Raw genomic sequence first — 20,096 nt, 5'->3', positions numbered from 1 at the left:
GTTTTTTTTCAGTTTTTCCCCCTGATCATCCCCTAGATTTCCTCTTTCTCCCCCTTTTTTCTCTTCTCCCTCTCTTTCTTTCTTCCTTGCTTATCCCCTGAAACCCTCTCTGGCTTCTCCTCCCTCTTTGCAGTCTCTTTCTTTCTCATTTTCCCAATTTCTATCTTGTTTCCTTGCTTTCCACAGCCTCTCTCTTTCTCCCTAACTCTCCTAGATCCTCTATTCCTCTCACTCTCTTGTTTTCTCTTCTACTCTCTCGGTTATGGCTGGAAGGAGATAAAATCAGAGATATACTCTCCACTCTTTCCCTCGTTCTCTTCTCACGGCTTTTTCTTGCTCTGTTCTTCAGTCATTTTTCTTCTTTTTTTTCCGTCCGAAACCTCTTTCTTGTTTCTTCCTCTGCCTTCCTCAGTTTTTTCCCTTTCTTTTCCTCCTCCCAGCCTTTTCTCTTGCTCTCCCTCTCTTAGTTTTTCTTGCCCTTGCCCGTAACTTCTTCTTCTCTTTTCCTTTGCTTTTTTTGTTTCCCCTTTTTCTTCACCGCTAGCTCTCTCCTTTTCCATTTACTTCTATTTTTTTTTCTTCAAATTTTTCCTAAGCTTCCAAGTGTCCTAGCCACCTATCCTTGAGATTATGTGGTGTCAAAGAAATAATGAAACACTTGTCCAATGTCTCCCCCCCACCTAACTAGTTTGCATGGTCTCCATTTGGCCCTGTTGCATGTGTGCCACTATTATTTTGTATTTTGTATTTTTCTTTTCAAAATAAATTTATGATAAATAAAATGCTAATTTCTAATAACATTACAAAATGTCATATTATTTAGAAAAAATTGAGTTTAAAAAAGATAAAAATGAATTTTTATTGGGAATTTTCTTCTTCTTTTTTTTAAGAAATTTGATAATAATAATAATAATAATATTTTTTTTAAAAAAAGAAAGATGAACCTAATTTGCTACTACCAACTTAATCAACTAAAATAAAGTAAAATAAAAAAAGAATAAACAATTAAAAAAAACTAAAATTTAACTAAATCAAATTGAAATTTTGGTGTCTACATTTCTCTGTCTTTGGCTTCAATAATGGCCATCAATCTCTTGACCTCATCAGATGGTTCGTCTTGCGATTCTTGCATACCAAAACCCTTAAACCAATCCTCATATTGTGGTGTTACTAAACCCTTTTGTTTGAGTTCCGGGATGTACTTGACGTGCTCGTCGTCAGACAATGTCCCCTAGGTCTTAATGATAGGAATCTTTATCGAAATTTCACTTGAACATATCCTGATACGGTCCTCGATCAACACGTTTCGAGGCATATAGCACGTTTGCCCAAGGATCTAGCGAGGTTGTCCAACGTTTGGATTGCGGAACCTAGAATCAAACGGACGACACAATTTGATTGAAGGTGGTAGAATGACGACTCCAATCGAGGTGAATACTTAAGTGGATAGGTCAGATGAATAATCAAGGACCACACGAGGTTGCTCAAGAACCCTTGCTAAAAGCAAGTAAATGAATTGTACACTTAAATGTAAGAGAAACAAACAATGTTTATTATCATAAAACGGCCATCCCTTTTGCTTTTATATAAGGTGCCTTTTTATAGGTTAAAACCCTAGGGACCTAATCCATCTTGGTCAAGGATTGGCGGCCCATCTACATAATCTAGAAAAGGAAATTTGGGCCACAATTTGGCAAGAGTGGGCCGACTTTGCACAACCAAATGAAACTACTAATTAACCTAGCAATTCAACTAATAACTCGATAAGCCCAACTAACAAACAACTAATAACAAACGACTAAAGGACTAACGATTCGGCCAACTCCATTAAGCTTCATTGACTTGAATCAAAGTGTAGGCAACTTGATTACATCCTTCAAGCCTTCAAGGTCTCCATGAAAGCTTTGAGTCAAGGCCGACCCATCTCGCCATCCGTGCACACATCAGTCCCCTCCTCTTGAGAAGGATTTGTCCTCAAATCTGGATGGAGATGAATGATACTAACAAGAGTTAGTAGTATGACACCTTAAATCGACAGTGCGCTTGAAGGTCAGCCACGTTGGGAACAAATGAAAGGTCACGAGCCAAGTTAAATGCCGTTTGGTCAACTTCATGAGGCTCTCAAACAAAGACATGCGCCAAGATAGGAAAGAGCTTCTGTAAGGCTCGTGAAAATTTCAGGTAGCAATCCAAAGCTCTCTAATCAGCTTTCGGTCATGGATTGTCATATTGTCACCTGGTTGTTGCTGATGTGGCACAAATTGCCTATCTGGACGTGGAACATTGAATCAATCGGGTTGCACTTCCCTAGAAGCACGAACCAGCGAGGTAAGACCAATATTCGGATCTTGATTGGCACATTTGTAGGCATCACCCGACATAAGTGGCAGCAATGAAGTGAAATTCACTCCATACGAATCACATGTTTTCGCGCAACATATAGCTGAAACAAGCATGAAATCAGGTTGCAACTCTTTAGTCATAGTTGGAAAATTTTGGACAGTTTTACAACCTACAAACACAAACTAACCTTCAACTTGAAACAATTCAGAAATTGGATAAAGAAATAATGGGACATTATTAACTAAATGGTAAGAAAGTATAGAGCAAGATTTAAATGTGAAAACTCCCTTTGACACTTCAATATTCCTTCCACCAATTAATTCAACTTGAGATTCTAGTACTAGTCCTTTCTCATCAAGATCTACATAAGAACAACAAGAGTTAGGGCTAGTAACATGCTCAACATAAGGCAAAAATGATGAACGAACCATAGGTAAAGGACAAGAAGTAGAATCTGGAATTTTCCTTTTACAATGAGCTCGAATGAACCCTCCAATGGTGCGGATAGATTTGAATGGACATTGTTCCATGGATTGATACCAGAGAGATGTAACTCCTAGGAGACAAACTCCATGGAAACTCGCAAAGTGTCCAAGTGACTTTGGAATGGAACATGCCATGACCAGTTCTACTTGACTTTGTGTAATCTCCACAAAAGAAGAGATACTGACCAAAACAAAGGTAAGTTTGTGAGGAAAATAATAGGCCCTCACTTTTTTGCTCAAAATCAGCCCACTTTCTTTCTTCTCTTCCTTTTTACCACCCATCTCATCAGATTTTTTCATCTCTTTTTCTAGTTCAACAGCTGATCCTTTTATCTCATTGCCTTCAACTCCCTCGGATTTTACCTCTTCAGGCACAATTCTCTCATCTAGCTTTTTCTCCATTCTATAATGCTCAAATTCACTTTTCATGTATGCTAGATCAATACAAAACTGGTCATAAATAAGTGATACAAGTACAAAATGACGACCATGAAATAAGAAGGAATGCTTATTAGTATGTCGGTCATATTTAATTTCTCGCCTCGACATCCATGCTTCGCCCAACAACACATGTGTCACTTGAATTGGGACTACATCACACAACACCTCGTCCACATAGTTACTGATTTGAATAGGTACAAGTGTGTGCTTAGTAACCCAAACATCACCATGAGTACTCATCAACTTGTATGGTTGAAGATGATCAATGGTTGGAAGGTTTAACTTCTCAACCATGATAGCACTTGCAAGGTTGACTTCATTACTCCCATCAATGGTCAAGCTACAGATTTTATCTTTGACACCATAACGAGTATAAAACCAACCAAGTAATTGAGATTTGACGATGTCCAATTGCTCATCTACGCCACATAATGCCACTTCTTTGACTTCCTTAGGATCAGGAAGACAATGTTGTGAGTTAACTTTTATATGTCTTGTACTCGCCATAATGTATGAGGGAACCCGCAAAAAGCTAGCAACGAAAAAGAGATTCTTCACGACACACAAGCTCACGTGTATGTGCTCATCACTCGTGTATCACTCAAAGCACTCAAATAAGATTACCAAAATTCCTTACCTTGCCGGTTTGAGTAGTTGAGAAATGCCGCTCAAAATTCAAAAATTGTTCACCAAACTTCGTACAAGAGTAACCAAGAACAAGGACCAATTTGGAAACAATTTGGACACGATGGTGTAAGATTTTGGCAATTTCCTAAGGCGGATAGATTTGAAATACGCGAGAATGGAAAAAGGAAATAAGAAAATCCCTAGTTTCCTAATTCGAATGGACTTGGTAAAGTGGAAAAAGGAGAATTATCCAAACTGTCCACTAGTTTCCTAAATGAATTTGGAAACAAGTTAGTTTTTGAAAATCTTTTAGAAAACCTTTTTTTCTTGAAACAACTTTTAGAAACTTTCAAATTCCCTTCAAGAAGGATTGCACAAATCTGATTGGTTTAGGAAACCTTTTGGAAAAATCCCTTTCCTTCTTGTAACAATCTTTAGAAGGTTCCAAATTTACTCCAAGTAGTATCGTGCAAATCAGAATTTCCTTCTCATAATTCGGTTGCCTACCCTTTTTTTTTCTCTTGTTTTGTTTTGCCAACCGATTCTTCCTTCTCTTTTTTTTTCGTTTCTGTTTTGTTCCCCTTTTTTTGACTTGTAACAAACAAACACAACACAAAGCTTTGACCGAATGGATTATTTTTCTAGATTTGTGTTCGGCCAATTCAATCGCACAAGACACCGTCAAGAACTTCAAGATCCTTCAAGAATGTCCAAGATAATTATCAAGAACTTCAAGATTGTGATCAAGAATTTCAAAAAATCCTAAGTTCTTGTAGGTTCCCTTTAAGATTCACAAATTCCAACAAGTTTCACCAAAAATTAGATTTGAAAACAAGTAAAATAACTTGGATGGCACACGAATAAACTTGGACAGATTTGACTTGACAACTTCGAGCAACGCACGACGTGACAAAGGGGGTAGAAACCCTAGTTGCCGCCGCCCAAGTTGGGTGTCTCGTTGCTCAAGCGATGGCCAACTAACAAGACAGATTGGTGACTCAACCAGAATTTTTTTGGACACCACAAGGGCACATGAACCCACGGGCAGATTTGGGAAACAACTACGGTTAGAATTGATGCCACAGACAACCACAAACGCAGACAATAACGACTCAACAACAACAAAACATACACGGTCAGAATTCATGACACAAGAAACAAAAAACTTTGGACAGGTTATGAGACACAAGAAGTAAGCAACTTCGGTCCCAATTTCTGTCCAAACACTCGTACGAATATGGTAGACAGAATTATTATTATTTTTGAACAAGGCAGCGGAAACAAAGGAATTCTAGACGACAAACAAAGACAAAAACAACGGATATAACGGAAGATATCTCAACCTATACTCTGAAACCAACTGATACGGTTCTCGATCAACACATTTCGAGGCATGTAGCACGTTTGCTCAAGGATCTAGCGAGGTTGTCCAACACTTGAATTGCGGAACCTAGAATCAAACGGACGACACGATCTGATTGAAGGTAGTAGAACGACGACTCCAATCGAGGTGAATATTCAAAGGATAGGTCGGTTGAACAATCAAGGACCACACGAGATTGCTCAAGAACCCTTGCCATTGCAAGTAATGGAATTGTACTCTAAATGTAAGAGAAACAAACAATGCTTATTATCATAAAACGGCTACCCTAAAACCGTACATCAAGGAGCCTTTTATAGACTTGAGACCTATGAGCCTAATCCCTTTTGGCCAAGGATTGGTGGATCTCTTAATGTTACCTAAACTATGAAGCCTATTCGGGCCACACTTGTTCATGAGTGGGCCGTCTTATTTCACAAACCAAGGCTAGTAAAACTGAAACAAATAACAAATGACATCAACTACCAAAATGATGACTATCAACTAATAATCGGTCACAACAAATAAAGGACATGCGTGACCAGAATTTTAAGTTTCATCGGCTTGAATCAACGTGTAGACAACTTGATTAATATCCTTCATGTGACGCCCCCACTTCTCCCTAAGGCGAACCAAAGGGTATCCGCGGGACACCTACCCAACTCTTGCCAGAGCTCACTACAATCCACAATTCACAAGCCCGGAATACTTCAATAATACTTTAAATAACTCCAATACATAATAAAAGTACTCCAAAATATCTCATACTTACAATTAATCAACTCTGGAGCTTAATACAACCCAAAAGAATATTTACTACAGCCATCTGCTGTAATACAACTTAAAGTTTTCAAAAGAGACCAATCTAGTACTATTCACGAGTACTCTCAATCTCGAACCCTGTTAAAGAAAATAAAATCGTAGAATGAGTTATACAACCCAGTGAGGTTCCAAGACACTCTAGCAGTTCTAATAAATTAAGTAATTGAGTATACTGCATGTATAGTTCAAGGTTGCACATTGGCATATTAACATGAGACAATAATCATTGTACGAGTAATTTCAGCATATCACAGGTATGGCACATTTGCATAAAACGGTTATCATTATGTAAAATAAACACACATTGAAGGATACGGTGTTCCATTAGAACCATTTCAGTCAACTGCACCTTATAACTTTCGGTCCCCACGGTACTGTCTGGCCATCGCTTTATTCCTCCAGCGATAATACTCGAGTATATCGAAACGGTGGTTCAGGGTTCCAACCTACCCGACCGAGTCCAGTCCTGGCTCGAGTAGGTCAGTAACCAAGGGCAGGACCCAAGTTCAACTTAGAGCTTACAACATGCACAAGTAATCAAATAACTTGGCTAACGGTAAAAATTTATTCTTTTGGTAGGTCGAGTGAGATAAAGTACACACTCGCTTTAAAGTGGTGGACAATTTCATATAAGCAATTACTAGTAACAATTAACACATAAACACATAAGCAATATTTGATAATTTCATGTGAACATGTAATTTATGGTAATCAAATAATCAAGTACCAGGTAATCAAGTAGATAGGAAACGGTAAGAAATTACGGTAAACGGTAATGGTTGACGGTTAACGGTTAACGGTTGACGGTTAACGGTAGTAATCACGGTTAATTGGTAGACATTAGTCATTTTAATAGGCCGCCATTGGCCGTTTTCCACTTTTACCACTTAAGAGTCGAGGAGATTCACTCCAACCGACTTATGCAGCCATAGCATAATTAATCATTTAAACACATCACATAAATATGCAATTCAAGTATTTCATGTCGAGTAATTCAAGTATACATTACTTAAATATGCATGAGTGTGGTAAATACTTAACATGTAGCACTTAACACTTAATGATCATGGATTAAGTATGTCATAGACTTATTCAAATTACGTACTCCTATATGGAACACTCACCTATTGCAACAAAAGAGTAAGTGCGTATACAATCCTTCAGGTGTTCCCCTCGAGATCCTCTTGAAGGTCTCCTTGAGCACCTGATCAAACAATAATTGTCTAGGACACACGATCTCTTAAAATCCCTTACTTATCGTGAAGGTTGTACTAGTGTTCATTTTAAGGAGAATTCATGAATTGATCCTTAATTATTTATAGTCGAGACTCGGAAGTGGGTTTTAAAAACACAAGAGAAATTTGATTCTCGCCTTTGAAATCAAATGTAAAACGGTCTAGCAATATCGAAGTAAAATGGAGAGTTTGAAACCCTCAATTTCCTTTAAGTTCGGAAATTTCAGATTCGGCAAGCAAACTTTGAAAAATCAGATCTCACTCTCTATGAGTCCAAAATTGGAAAACTTGGACCGTTAGAAACTACTTCCAAAGTACTAAAAGTTTCTAGAAGACACTTTTTCATGATTCCAAATGGAAGGTATTCAAAAATTAGCTCAAAGTTGCTGTTTTGAACATGAAGACAGCTTTCGGGGTTGGTTTTTGGCCAACTTTGGAAATTCGGCAAAATTCACTCAATTTGAACTAGCCTTTGAAATTTGGAATTCCATTAGAGTTACAATCAAAGTTTAAAATGGAACAAGCGGAATGAGAATTGAAGTTTTGAGCACCAAGATATGGTAGCTCAAAGTTACCCAAATTTCTTTGTTAAACAAAGGTTTTCCAAAATCAAGTCACGAATTTTGGAAGTTTAGTTGAGAAATGAAACGGCCTCAGAATAACACCAAAATTAGCAGTGTAATACTACCATATAAGGGTTGTTTCTCTACCAAATTTCATAGAGAAATAGGCTCAGAAAGTGGGTTAACAAAACCGTTGAAATCACAGGAAATTCTAAGGCTAAGCTGCCTTTGAACTTCCGTTTTGCCGTTTCCAAACATTTGGTCAAGGAACATCTCAAACATGATTCATTCCAGTAGAAAATGTCCAAAATATGTTCAAGGTACATTCGCTAGATGATTTACAATAAGAAACTTTGGATAACAAGTCTCAAACCGTAGTTAGTTTCAAATCTGCCCAAAACACTGTTTTCGTTCACAAAGTCAGTTTTGAATTTTGATCATAAATCACTCAATTCAACTCGGAATTGAGTGTGGTTGGTGGAGTTAAAAAATAGACTCATAAGGCTATATTTTCTCAAAAGAAATCATTTTCAAAATCTATCCATAAACAGCTCATTCATGAGCATCAATTTGCAACTCGTGTGCTGTCTTCCAAGAAGCAACGAAACAGGACAGTGGATTTCAAACGAATGGTTTGGCTCACTCAAATGGAACCAGAATGTGCATTTTATATCTTAGAAAGCTGGGAATATCTAGTTTCCAATTTCACAAACGGCACTCGATTCCGATATCGGAGTAAAAAGATATAGCCGCAACAAATACACTGCCAGGGTGAATACGGGATAAATTTCCAGATTGCTAAGCTGTCGTAAATCCAATATTTGGGTGAACAAATCAAGTTATTTTTCAATGAAACTTTTTACACAACCAATATAACATGTAAACAACATAATCAAGCCATTAGAACCTCAAAATTTTGCACAAAAGTGGTCGGACAAGGCAGGGGTAAAATGGTCACCTTTGCTCCAAGCACCTCCTTTGATTTTCTACCAACAATTCAACATTAATCCACTAATATAAGCACTAAACCACCATTAATTTCATCATCAATCATCAAATCAGTCTTTCTATCAAAGTGGGAGTTCACAGAGCCCACTCACCAATTTTACAACAATTTAAAGCTACCCATGAGAATCCAAGAGCTCATGAGTGTAATATAACTTCCATAAATCAAGAATTAAGAGGTTGATCGTTCATTACCTCTCTTGATGACTAAATCAGAATTTTTGGTCACTTTGAAGCTCAAGAAAATCATGGAAATGAAGCCCCATTTCTAGCTTAAGATGATCACCAAGTGTTTAGCAAAGTGTAGTTAAAATTTGAGGTAATTTGGTGGAGATTTGAAACAAGAATCAATGAAGGAAAAATGAAGAACTTGGTCTTGTTTTTCCTTGGAGTTGCACAGCTGGAATGAAGAAGGAAAAGAAGGGATGATGGCTGATGATAAGCTTCCGTGAGAAGCTTTGAAATTTGTGGACAAGAATTGCTCCAAAAGTCAACTCTCCCTCGCGCGCACGGGCGCATTTCGTGCTCGATTTCTTTCGAATTTGTTTCACTAGTGCACTAAATCTCTAATGCACTTGTATTCATACTATTATTATTTACTCTTAATAATTTAGAAATAAATTTCTTAAGTCCCTCAATTAAATCGTGCGTGTGAAAACGCGTATTTCCAATTTGTGCGCGATAGAGTGAAATCTCCAAGAAATTCCTATAACGATTGTACCACTAACTAATACTTGAATACTTAAACATGAAAATATCTATTTTTAAGACTAATGTATAAGTATCCAAATTTTTTTGAACTTATTGTATCATCAAATCGATCACTGTCTCCAAACGCGTATTCACTATTTTCACTAAACGAACTTTCAAAAATTAATTTTCACAAGTCATTTTTAAAATATAAGAAAGTCATAGTTCCATGTAATTGGGGCTAAAAAGGTTAGAAAATAATATTCGGAATAAACTGGCAATTAAATATTTAAATAAGCTTGTAACAGGAGTTTAAAATAAATAAATTTTGTGAGTTCTCACGACTTTTCTTAATCTACTATTGATCATTCTTATTTTTCTAAAATTAATGCACTCTCAATTAAAATATAGTCTCGAAAAATATGTATTCATTATTCCGGACTAAACGAGTTTTCGAAAAGTAATTTTTTTCTAATAAAACGCTTTAAAAACATAAGAGATGCGTTTTTCCATATAAATGGATTTTAAATAATTAATTAAGCCAGTAAAATATATTAAATTAAGGAAATTTTCGGGTCCTCACACTTCAAAACTTCAATGTCTCTATGAAAGTCTTGAATCAAGGCCGCCATCCATGCACACATCAGAGTTGGAGATGATTTGAAAATCATTGAAAGTTTGGAGAATAAAAATTCAACAATATACATCTTACTCCAAGTTGAAGAATCAAATGAAGGATAGTTGCCTAGAAGGCCGAGGTCACTTTAATCATTTGATCATTATTTTCGTTATTTAATTTTTAATAAATTCGGCCACATAAACCTTCCAAGTTGGCTGAATATTAGATAGCCATTGTTAGTCCTTATCTCGGCCCAAAGGCCCTAGCCTAGCCGAATGTGCTTAAGTATTTTTAGTTCAAGTGAATCCAATTCACTTTAGATTTAGTCAAGTGAATCCAATTCACTTTAAGTTATCAATTGTATGGCTATATATAGCCAAGGTGATGTGATACTCACTTGACGCGATCTAGACAACGAATCACAAACGGTTTGGCAGCGAAAATTTGATTCAATCTAATCCCCGAAGTAGCGAACAATGTTGATACTATCTCAACCCACTACTTAACGAATTAGCGAACCAAACTATAGGTAGAGAAACGCCACAACCAATGAGTTACTTGATTGATAAGTTCACTTGAATAACTCTAAAAAATAAAGTAGAGTTAAGATCGTTAGAAAAAATGATGGCGTTCCTCTACTTCATCCTAAACAAAGTAGAGTTATTCAAGTGAACTTATAAATCAAGTAACTCCTTGGTTGTGGCGTTCCTCTACCTATAGTTTGGTTCGCTAATTCGTTAAGTAGTGGGTTGAGATAGTATCAATATTGTTCGCTATTTCGGGGATTAGATTGGGTCAAATTTTCGCTGCCAAACCGTCGGTGATTCGTTGTCTAGATCGTGTCAAGTGAGTATCACATCATAGAGTGGGAAAGAAAGGATATGTATCCATTCAAAACTAGCAATGCCTCCATAATCTTGAAAATGACATCTAACTCCGGAACCATATATATTTTATAGATCAATTCAACATGTTCACGTGCCTCATACCACTTTTAGTTCTCCTTGCTTGTGGACCATGCAATATCATGTTCGGATTGTGCTTGGTAGCTTGATGATCGTCTTCTTGGTCTCTTTATAAGTTTCATCTTGTTCGGAAGTTTTAAAAGACAGAAGTTCATTGATTTGTCATTTAACATGCTTGTTCTTGTATATTTATTTTATAAATTAATAAAACTTTAGGGGTAGCAACCTCGCCACAAATAGTATTTGCTTTTAAAAAAGGTATTTGCTCTTGTATTATAAAGTCTTAATATTTGTTGTAGGAGAACATTTGACATAATAAAAAAAGGAAGAAGAGCAGAATTGGCTCACGATATTTGACACTTATGCAATTTTAGTTCTAAAATTTTTGACAAAAATAAATCTAGTCCCTTATGCATGGCACTTGTGCTATTTTAGTCCCTAAAGTTTCTAAGTAATTTTAGGACAATATATAGATTTTTACAATTACGAATAGAATCTAGTCATCTTCAGCCATGTGTTCATTTTATTAATTTTATAAACAAAGAAGCAAAATAGTAGCTAACTTTAAATAATAAGAATAATTTAAGTCATGGCCAGTGAATTAGTTATTAGCCAAGAAAAGAAAAAAATTATTTTTGTTAAATTATATGCAAAAATTGAGTGTTAGGGTCTTTGGTTTGGGGTCACTAAAGGTATAGAGAGAGTGTGTGAGTTTGGATTGATGATCAATTGGATACTCTAACTGGTCTCAATTTCGTAGCTTAGCAAAATTTTTGTACTGGTTAATTAGTTAAGCACATGCGGGCATATGAGTTATTAGTTTTTAATTTTGTTGTTTAAAGTTGGTTGACGAGTGTTCAGGCTTCAAGTTAAAATTTCTCTTTATACAATAAGCACAAAATTTGCCCAAATACTATTCTTTACTGCAAGTATATAGGTCAATTTGAAATAGAGAATAATTTCAAGTCAATCTCACTTTGAGTGTATACAAGTACTAAAGTTACTCACCAAAGTTAATTCATCATCACAAAAACAAGTGCATAGGTCAGCCTAAAATTAAAGAGTTTAGCCTTACATCTTAATAAAACAAACACACATAATAATACAACCAAAGTTCTTCATTCAAGTTCTATAAGAGTAAGAGCAACTCCACAAAGATTGTAGCTAAGTGAAGATGCAAGCCTCCAAAGCTTCAACCAAATTTCAAGAGTTGGTTCCTTGGATCTTGCTAAAATGAAGAAAGATGGCTAGAATTTGCTCTCTCAAGAATTAGGGGTTTTCTCTCTATTTTCCTCACTTATGTTCTCTCCAAAAATCTCTCTCTCTCTCTCTCTTTCCCAGATAAGCAACTATATATAGAGAGGTTGGAGGTGGCAAAAAAAAAGTTCTCTTTAATATTAGATCGACATCACTGCTAGCTCTAGAATTGGTGATGCTTTAAATTTAACCTGCGGTGTCCAACTTGAAATCAGCCACGTTTTCTCTATTTTTGCTCACTGTGCAACTCAGCCAGCCCTAAGTTTGGCCATGCACAAATTTCAACCAGCCCTGACCTTCATTTTTGAATCATTTAACTTTGCATTACACTTACGGGTGGGCACGGGTCAGCAAATGGCTGACCCGACCCTAAGATGTCGAGTCACTATTTTTTTGACCCTAATCCACTCCGATTATCCTCGGGTACCCAATTCTCGGATACCCGAAAAATAGGGGCGGTTCATAGGGTACCCGTCCCTATTTAATGAATACAAATTCATAAGATGAACCTGTTGTACCTGTACGTCCAGCCAAAGACATTTAACAAAGTCCAGCCAAAGACATTCAACAAAGACAATAGCAGCATTCCAGCCAAAGACATTCAACAAAAACAATAGCAATATTCAAACTAGACAAAGGCAAAGCATATTCAATTCTCAAAAAGTGATCAGTAGCAGTAGTTCCACAGCAAGCCATAAAGTTAGAAATATCTACACCGAAACATAACTTCCAAAAAGGACATATAAATGAGAAAAATGTACACTATATAGACATTCTCAAATCCAGCAAACATGGCATAACGCATTGACTAGGCATAAATCAAGAAGCTGTCTTCATAAATCCTCAACTTTCTACAACACATTAAGGAGCACAATCTTCAAGAATCATCAATCTTCAATATTAATAATAGAATGCTCCTCTGTCAAACCTGAAAAAAAATTTCAAAAATTAAAGCAACCAAAAAACATATTAGCACAAGTTGAAACTCAAATGAATAAGAAAATTTTCAATGCAATGATAACAAGATATGAAAAGTATTACCCGATTCCATTTCTTCAAGTTCAGTTATATTTTCTTCCAAATCAATTGGTTGAATACCCTTACGAAGCCAATCTTGTCCACAAATTATAGCCTCCACCATTCTTGGAGTTAAAGAGTTTCGAAAAGAATCCAAAACACGGCCTCCCGTACTAAAAGCTGACTCCAAGGCAACAGTAGACACCGGAATAGCTAATACATCTCTAGCAATTGCAGCAAGAACTTGGAACCTATGAGCATTATCTTTCCACCAATCCAATATGTGAAAGTTTGGACAATGAAAATCTTCTTTCATTTCCATCAAATAGATATCCAATTCCGTTTTATTGTGAGTGCTATCCAATGTATCATCTTTTTTAGAATACTTTGCATGCATGTAATCTGATGCCCCTTTAACTGTAATTGTATCAACATCCATTTTATCCATTTCCCTAAACTGATTTTGACTTATTACTTCCATATGAGATGATTTTTCAGCAGAATAAAAGTCAATTAGGGAATGTAACACCTTTTTCACCTTAACTTTTAACATTTCAGCATTCTTAGTATCATATGCCTCATCAATTGTCCATTGAACATAACTTAGTTTATGCCGGGGATCAAGAATAACAGCAATCAGAATCAAAATGTCAATCCTTTCAACATTACCCCAATATTTGTCATATTTTTTCTTCATATTCCCAGCCATAGTTGACAAACCAAAGTCATCACTTCCTTGAAATAAATTAAGAAGACCACCAATGCCAAAACTTTCATTCATATATACATTTCCAGTCACATAACGTGAGCCTGACATTTTCACAGTAGAATCATAAAAAATTTGAAGAAAAGGCAACAAATCTTCTGCATACTCCCAATCCATTTCAGTTGGCACACCTCTTACCTTAGAACTCCTACGAGTATCATTCTCACTTTGTGGAGTTAACTCTTCGACATATTTGCTATCCACAGTTTCTAGCAATTCAAATGCCTTTTGAAATTTTAGAGCAGCCTCTAACATTAAAAATGTGAAATTCCACCTAGTTTTAACATCAAGGCATACAAGACTTTTACTTTCGATTCTTTCTTTTTCTATGCAAGATTTGAATCTTTGAGCTCTAGCAGGTGAAGACCTAACATATCTCACAGCTAATCGAATCCTAACAATAGAGTCTTCCAAGTCTTTCAATTCCTCCTTAACTGTCAAATTCAAAACATGGGCAGCACATCTCATATGCAAGTATTCTCCATTTAAGACAGTACCTTTCCAATTAATAAGCCTTCTTCTCAAATATTGCAAACAAGTGTCATTTGAGCTAGCATCATCTACCGTAACAGTCAAAACTTTACTAATTTTCCAATCAAGCAAGCATTTTTCTACTGTCCGACCAATAACTTTACCCGCATGACCTGTAATAGGACAAACTTAAAATCTTTTTGTGCAATTTTCATTTATCATCAATGAAATGAGCTGTCAAACATAAATAATTCAGATTTTGAATGGATGTCCAAGCATCAGTGGTGAGACATATGCATGAGGATAAAGTTTCAAAGTATGCCTTCAAACTTTTCTTCTCATCTAAAAAAAGCTTATGGCAGTCTCTAGTTAAAGTTCTTCATAATGGCATTTCAAACCGTGGCTGCATAACTTGACAAAAATCCTGAAATCCTTCCCTTTCCACAAATTTAAAAGGTAGCTCATCTATAATCACCATCCTAGCCAACATTCTCCTACACGATTCTTGATCAAACATATGGATTGTTAATGCTTTTCCCCCTCCCTCTTTTGGTTTAAATTCCAGTGTCTTTTGCCTCTTATCCGTGTTATTATACGGATATTTTTTACACCTATGAAGGTGATTACTCAAAGAAGTAGTACCATTTTTGCTTGCACAGGCAGTCAATTGTTCACAATATTTACAAGCAGCTTTCTTGTCTTTTGTTTCCGTACCTGTAACAACTACATAATGCTCCCAAACCCAAGACCTACTGCTCTTGGTAGACACTTTTGTCTCGGATATTGGATGAGGTGGTACTTGACATGTTTCAGTTTCAGAGGCTCTAGCATCAATTTTTGGATCCATTGATGATGAATGATTAACACTTGGGCTTGCAGCTGTAGTAGCTGTTTTATCCCCCGTACTTGACATCTGAAAAATTCAAAAAGCTTTAACTGCTACACATCTGAAAACAAGAGCAGATATTTCACCCAAACAAGAGCAGATATTTCACCCAAACAAGAGCAGATATTACACTTTATATAAAGAAAAAATAAATGTTGCCATTTCATAATGTACCCCTATGAGGAAAATCTATGATGAAAATCACTCTCCAGAACCAGTTTTATAGCATAAATATCATCAATAACCAAACAAATAAGTTTTCTTAAATCCCTTTTATATTCTTTGAACGTTAGAAAAGAACAAAGTGCAACTTTAACGGAGGACTAACCTGAGAGATTCAGAAAATTGGCAAAAGATATTTCCGCCTATAAAAAGCCTGAATTTTGCAAGATGGGACGAAAACAGGAAAAAAAATGACAGAGCTTTGAATTAGTGCTTGGGAAAAAGAGTTTTCAAAAAAGTCCAAGAATTACTAAACAAACAACAAATCAAATGAAAATCCCACTTCTCTACCATATGCGCAGCTAATACATAGCTCAAAAACTCCCATAAAACCATGTCCAGATTCATCAAATACATAAAATAAAGGGTCATACATAGAAACAAAAATCTCAGTACTGAATAAAGTAACAGCTAAGGTCATTCTTTTAGGTTGATTTGGGAAGTAGTACCATCATAGTTCGGTCGATATATGATGAGCTAAGGTACTTTCAGAAGTATCAAATCTAGTCATCTAAAATACTACATCAAGTGCAATATCAATGAGATACAAAAGATTCTTACTGTACGTATACTGCAGATTTAGTGAACTATTCTATTGTAGCTTCCTTTTCTTTTCAAGTGAACTATTCTATTGTAGCTTCCTTTTCTTTTCTAATAGTAGGAACTTACCAATGATTTACGCTACCGGCTCTACTGCTGAGTTTTGTGATCATGCAGTCCGAAGTAATTCATCTAAATAAATTATTCCATTGACTATTTCAACAATAAAGGGACCTTCAAAACAGTAGCTAATATCTAAGTATTAGATTATTTGAAATCGAATTCACCTTAATTTTTTCCTTATCACCTAAATTGGTTTTCTTAGTTTAGACATTCGGTAATCTGCCTACAACCTTGTTTTAGGTTGAATATTCTAATTTTTTTCCCTTAAAGAGATGTCTAATTATTAGTTGCTCCAATATTTGCTCAATCGGCATTCTCAAAAAAACAAAAAAAACAAACCTGCAGTGCAGATGAAGGTCGGCGTTGGCTTGAGAAATCGAAATTGAAAGTCTCTGTTGAATCGTCTGCTTGAGGCTTGCAGGCTTGAGTTCAACTTGACAAAATTGAAGAGATGGAGAAAGAAGTTGTCGACTGTCGAGGAGGAGGAGGAGGAGGAGGAGAAAGTGAACTGAGGGAGTGTCGGCTGAAGAATGAAGAGTGAAGACCGATGGATTCATTTAGGTTAGGGTTAATAATAACTTAAAATATTATACAATTGCCCCTATATTTTTAATATTTATATATTATACCCCCGGGTCGGGTACCCGCGGGTTTTTACTTTTACGATCCGTATCCGTATCCGAATTTTTAGGGTACTCGACCTTATCTGATCCGCTGATAGAAATTGGATCGGATATCCTATTTTTCGGTGCGGGTCGGGTTGGGCATCTCGGGTTTTCGGATTTTTTTGCCCTACCCCTAATTACACTTGGACTTGATTCCCTTTGTTCGCACTTCAAAATCTTTGAAAGTATCATCAAATTCTCCTTGCAAATGATCTTCATGCTCCAAGTCCCTACAATACATGAATAATTTGGCCAATAAACCTGCAAAGTTTGCAATAATGTAACTCAAACCCTTTCATTAATATACACAAAACCCTAGTTGAAACACTTATAAATAATTCAAAATCACGCAAAACCAAGCACATATTACCTACTAAATTATGTAAAACAAATTCTTTTCATTAGTCACTATTTTGTTTTTTTTTTTAATTCATTTTAATGGACATTTCACTGCATGTGACTAAGTTATATTAGTAATTGAGAAAAAAATTTTCAATTATTCTAAATCTACTTCAAATTGGACAAATTGTTGACTAGCTTTGTTCTTGCTAGAGACTTAAATTGCATAGGTGCTAAATGTTAGGGACCATATTTGTTTTTGTTGAAACTTTAAGAACGAATACTGCATAGGTGCTAAATATTCGAGATTAAACAGCATGTTTCCCTAAAACAGATTCATTTACAACTTTCATTGTCTTACTTTTCTCAAAAATAGTTTAATTAACCAATTCTAACTTCCTCACTTTCCTTTATTTTTCCTTGACCCCACTAAAAAGTCCCAAATACAATAAAAAGTAGGGGTGGCAATTTTGATTTCGACACGATGGAACCACACAAATGCCACTTAATAAAAACTTGATTGAAATAAGATTTTAAAAAATATTATTTCCCAATTAGGTGAACACAATTTTGACACATATACAAAATGGGTAGTAGTAGGATCCGTGGTTGACAAGTGTGCGTATTAGTAGTTAAGAGTTGACACTTTAATCCTCACTTTCTAACACGACACGCTTATAACATCAACAATAAGTTTTATTAACTATTCTTATATTTCTGGTTCCTTTCAAAATTTACGTCAAAGTTTTCAAACGAAATTATATACTTTAAAAAAAAACTCTATTTGGTCTCCTCCTATATCTATGTAAAATTTTCTTAGACTCCCTCCTAAATTTAGAGTTAGAAAAGTTTAGTTCGCTTCAGAATAAAAGCTGTCAAAGGAAAAGGCCTTTTAAGAATTAAGAATTCATGCCAATTTTTTGGATACAATTAATATATTTTTAATAAAACACTAATTGGTTTTCCTTGCATATTTAAACCAAATTATTTTTTAATTCAACGTAAATTTATCGTGAAATTGTTTAGTTCTTCCCTAAATATAGTATTGAACCCAATAGTTATTTACAGTCAACTTATTTGGAGTCTCTCTCAAATTTACCATGAAATAAAAAAATTCAACAAAAATCAATTTTTTTGAAGTAGTAGCTGGGTTATCGCATATATTTACTTGCACCAATTTTTTGGGATTTCCACCTAAAGTTACCATGAAAATAATTCATTCATTTCCTAAAGGAAAAATCATTCAAAACGTCTCTCACATTTTGCAAAATAATTTTTTTATCCCTCACTTTTAAAAGTATTATTTTACATCCCTTAGAAATTCACATTAGTCAAATTTGGTCTCTATCTAGATTTTCGAATAGTTTTTTATCGGAATCCATCACGTGTCTTACACGTGATCATTTTTTAGGGGTAAAGTTGTCGGATTATATTTCACATAATCTGATCCACAGTCCCTCGTATTTCATAAAATGAATATTTTCATCCCTTGCATTTCATAAAATGAATTTTTTTGTCGCTCACATTTCACAAAATAAAAATTTTCATCCCTCATTGATCATGTGTACAAATAGTTTTTTCTTATTCTTAAAAATCCATGTATATGTCTATTTGATTTCACCTGAACAATACAAATAGCATGTAATATATTTTTACTTGATTTCACCTCAACAAGCTAATTGTAGTTATGGGTAAAATCAAATAGAGTATATTACATGCTATTCATACTGTTCAGGTGAAATCAAATAGATATATATGGGTTTAAAAAAATATTCAAACAAATGATCGATGAGGGATGAAAAAATTCATTTTATAACATGTGTACGAATAATTTTTTTCTTATTTATGAAAATTCATACATATGTCTATTTGATTTCATTTAAACACTACAAATATCATGTAATATATCTCTATTTGATTTCATTTGAACAAGCTGATAGGATGGTACAGGAGAGGGAGTGTAAGTGAGAGGTCTCAGATTCGAACCCTCTCGCTTATACTAAAAAAAAAATAGATTTCATTTGAACAAGTTGATAGGGTGGTATAGGAGAGGGAGTATAAGTAAGGATGGCAATGGGACGGGGGTTGGGGCGGGGGCGGGGGCGGGGAGGGGGGAATTTTTTTTCTCTCCTCTTAGAAACTGGACCCCGGGGGGGGAGCAGGGGAGTGTACCCCCGCCCCACCAACTGTTTAAAAAAAAAATATACGTATATAATTACATATATAATATATAATTTAATTAGTTACAAACTTATGATAATAATATTTTATATGTATTATATAATGTATATTAGTATATGTAATATAATTGATATTATCAATTATACTAATAATTATATATGTATACTAATACAAATTATTAATTGGTTATACTAAATTTACTAATACATTTATACTAAATCCTAATTACATTTAATACAATAACATTTTTTTCTCAAAAAAAAAACACAAGTACAATAATGAATTAGTGATTGTATTTGTGCAAAAAGTGAAAACTTGACTATTTTAGTTGTATTTATTTCATCATGTTGGATTGTATTCAAATAACTTTTGTTTGATTGTTTTTATAAATTTCAATTGTGAAATTACAATGAATAATAATTTGGTGATGTGTTAATATTTTAGTAGTTGATTATTTGCTAAAATTTAACTATA

The sequence above is a fragment of the Coffea arabica genome, chromosome 2e (assembly GCF_036785885.1).
Source record: "Coffea arabica cultivar ET-39 chromosome 2e, Coffea Arabica ET-39 HiFi, whole genome shotgun sequence".
NCBI classification, from domain to species: Eukaryota; Viridiplantae; Streptophyta; class Magnoliopsida; order Gentianales; family Rubiaceae; genus Coffea; species Coffea arabica.
The sequence above is the reverse complement of the archived record's forward strand: the minus strand, read 5'-3'. Positions refer to the sequence as shown.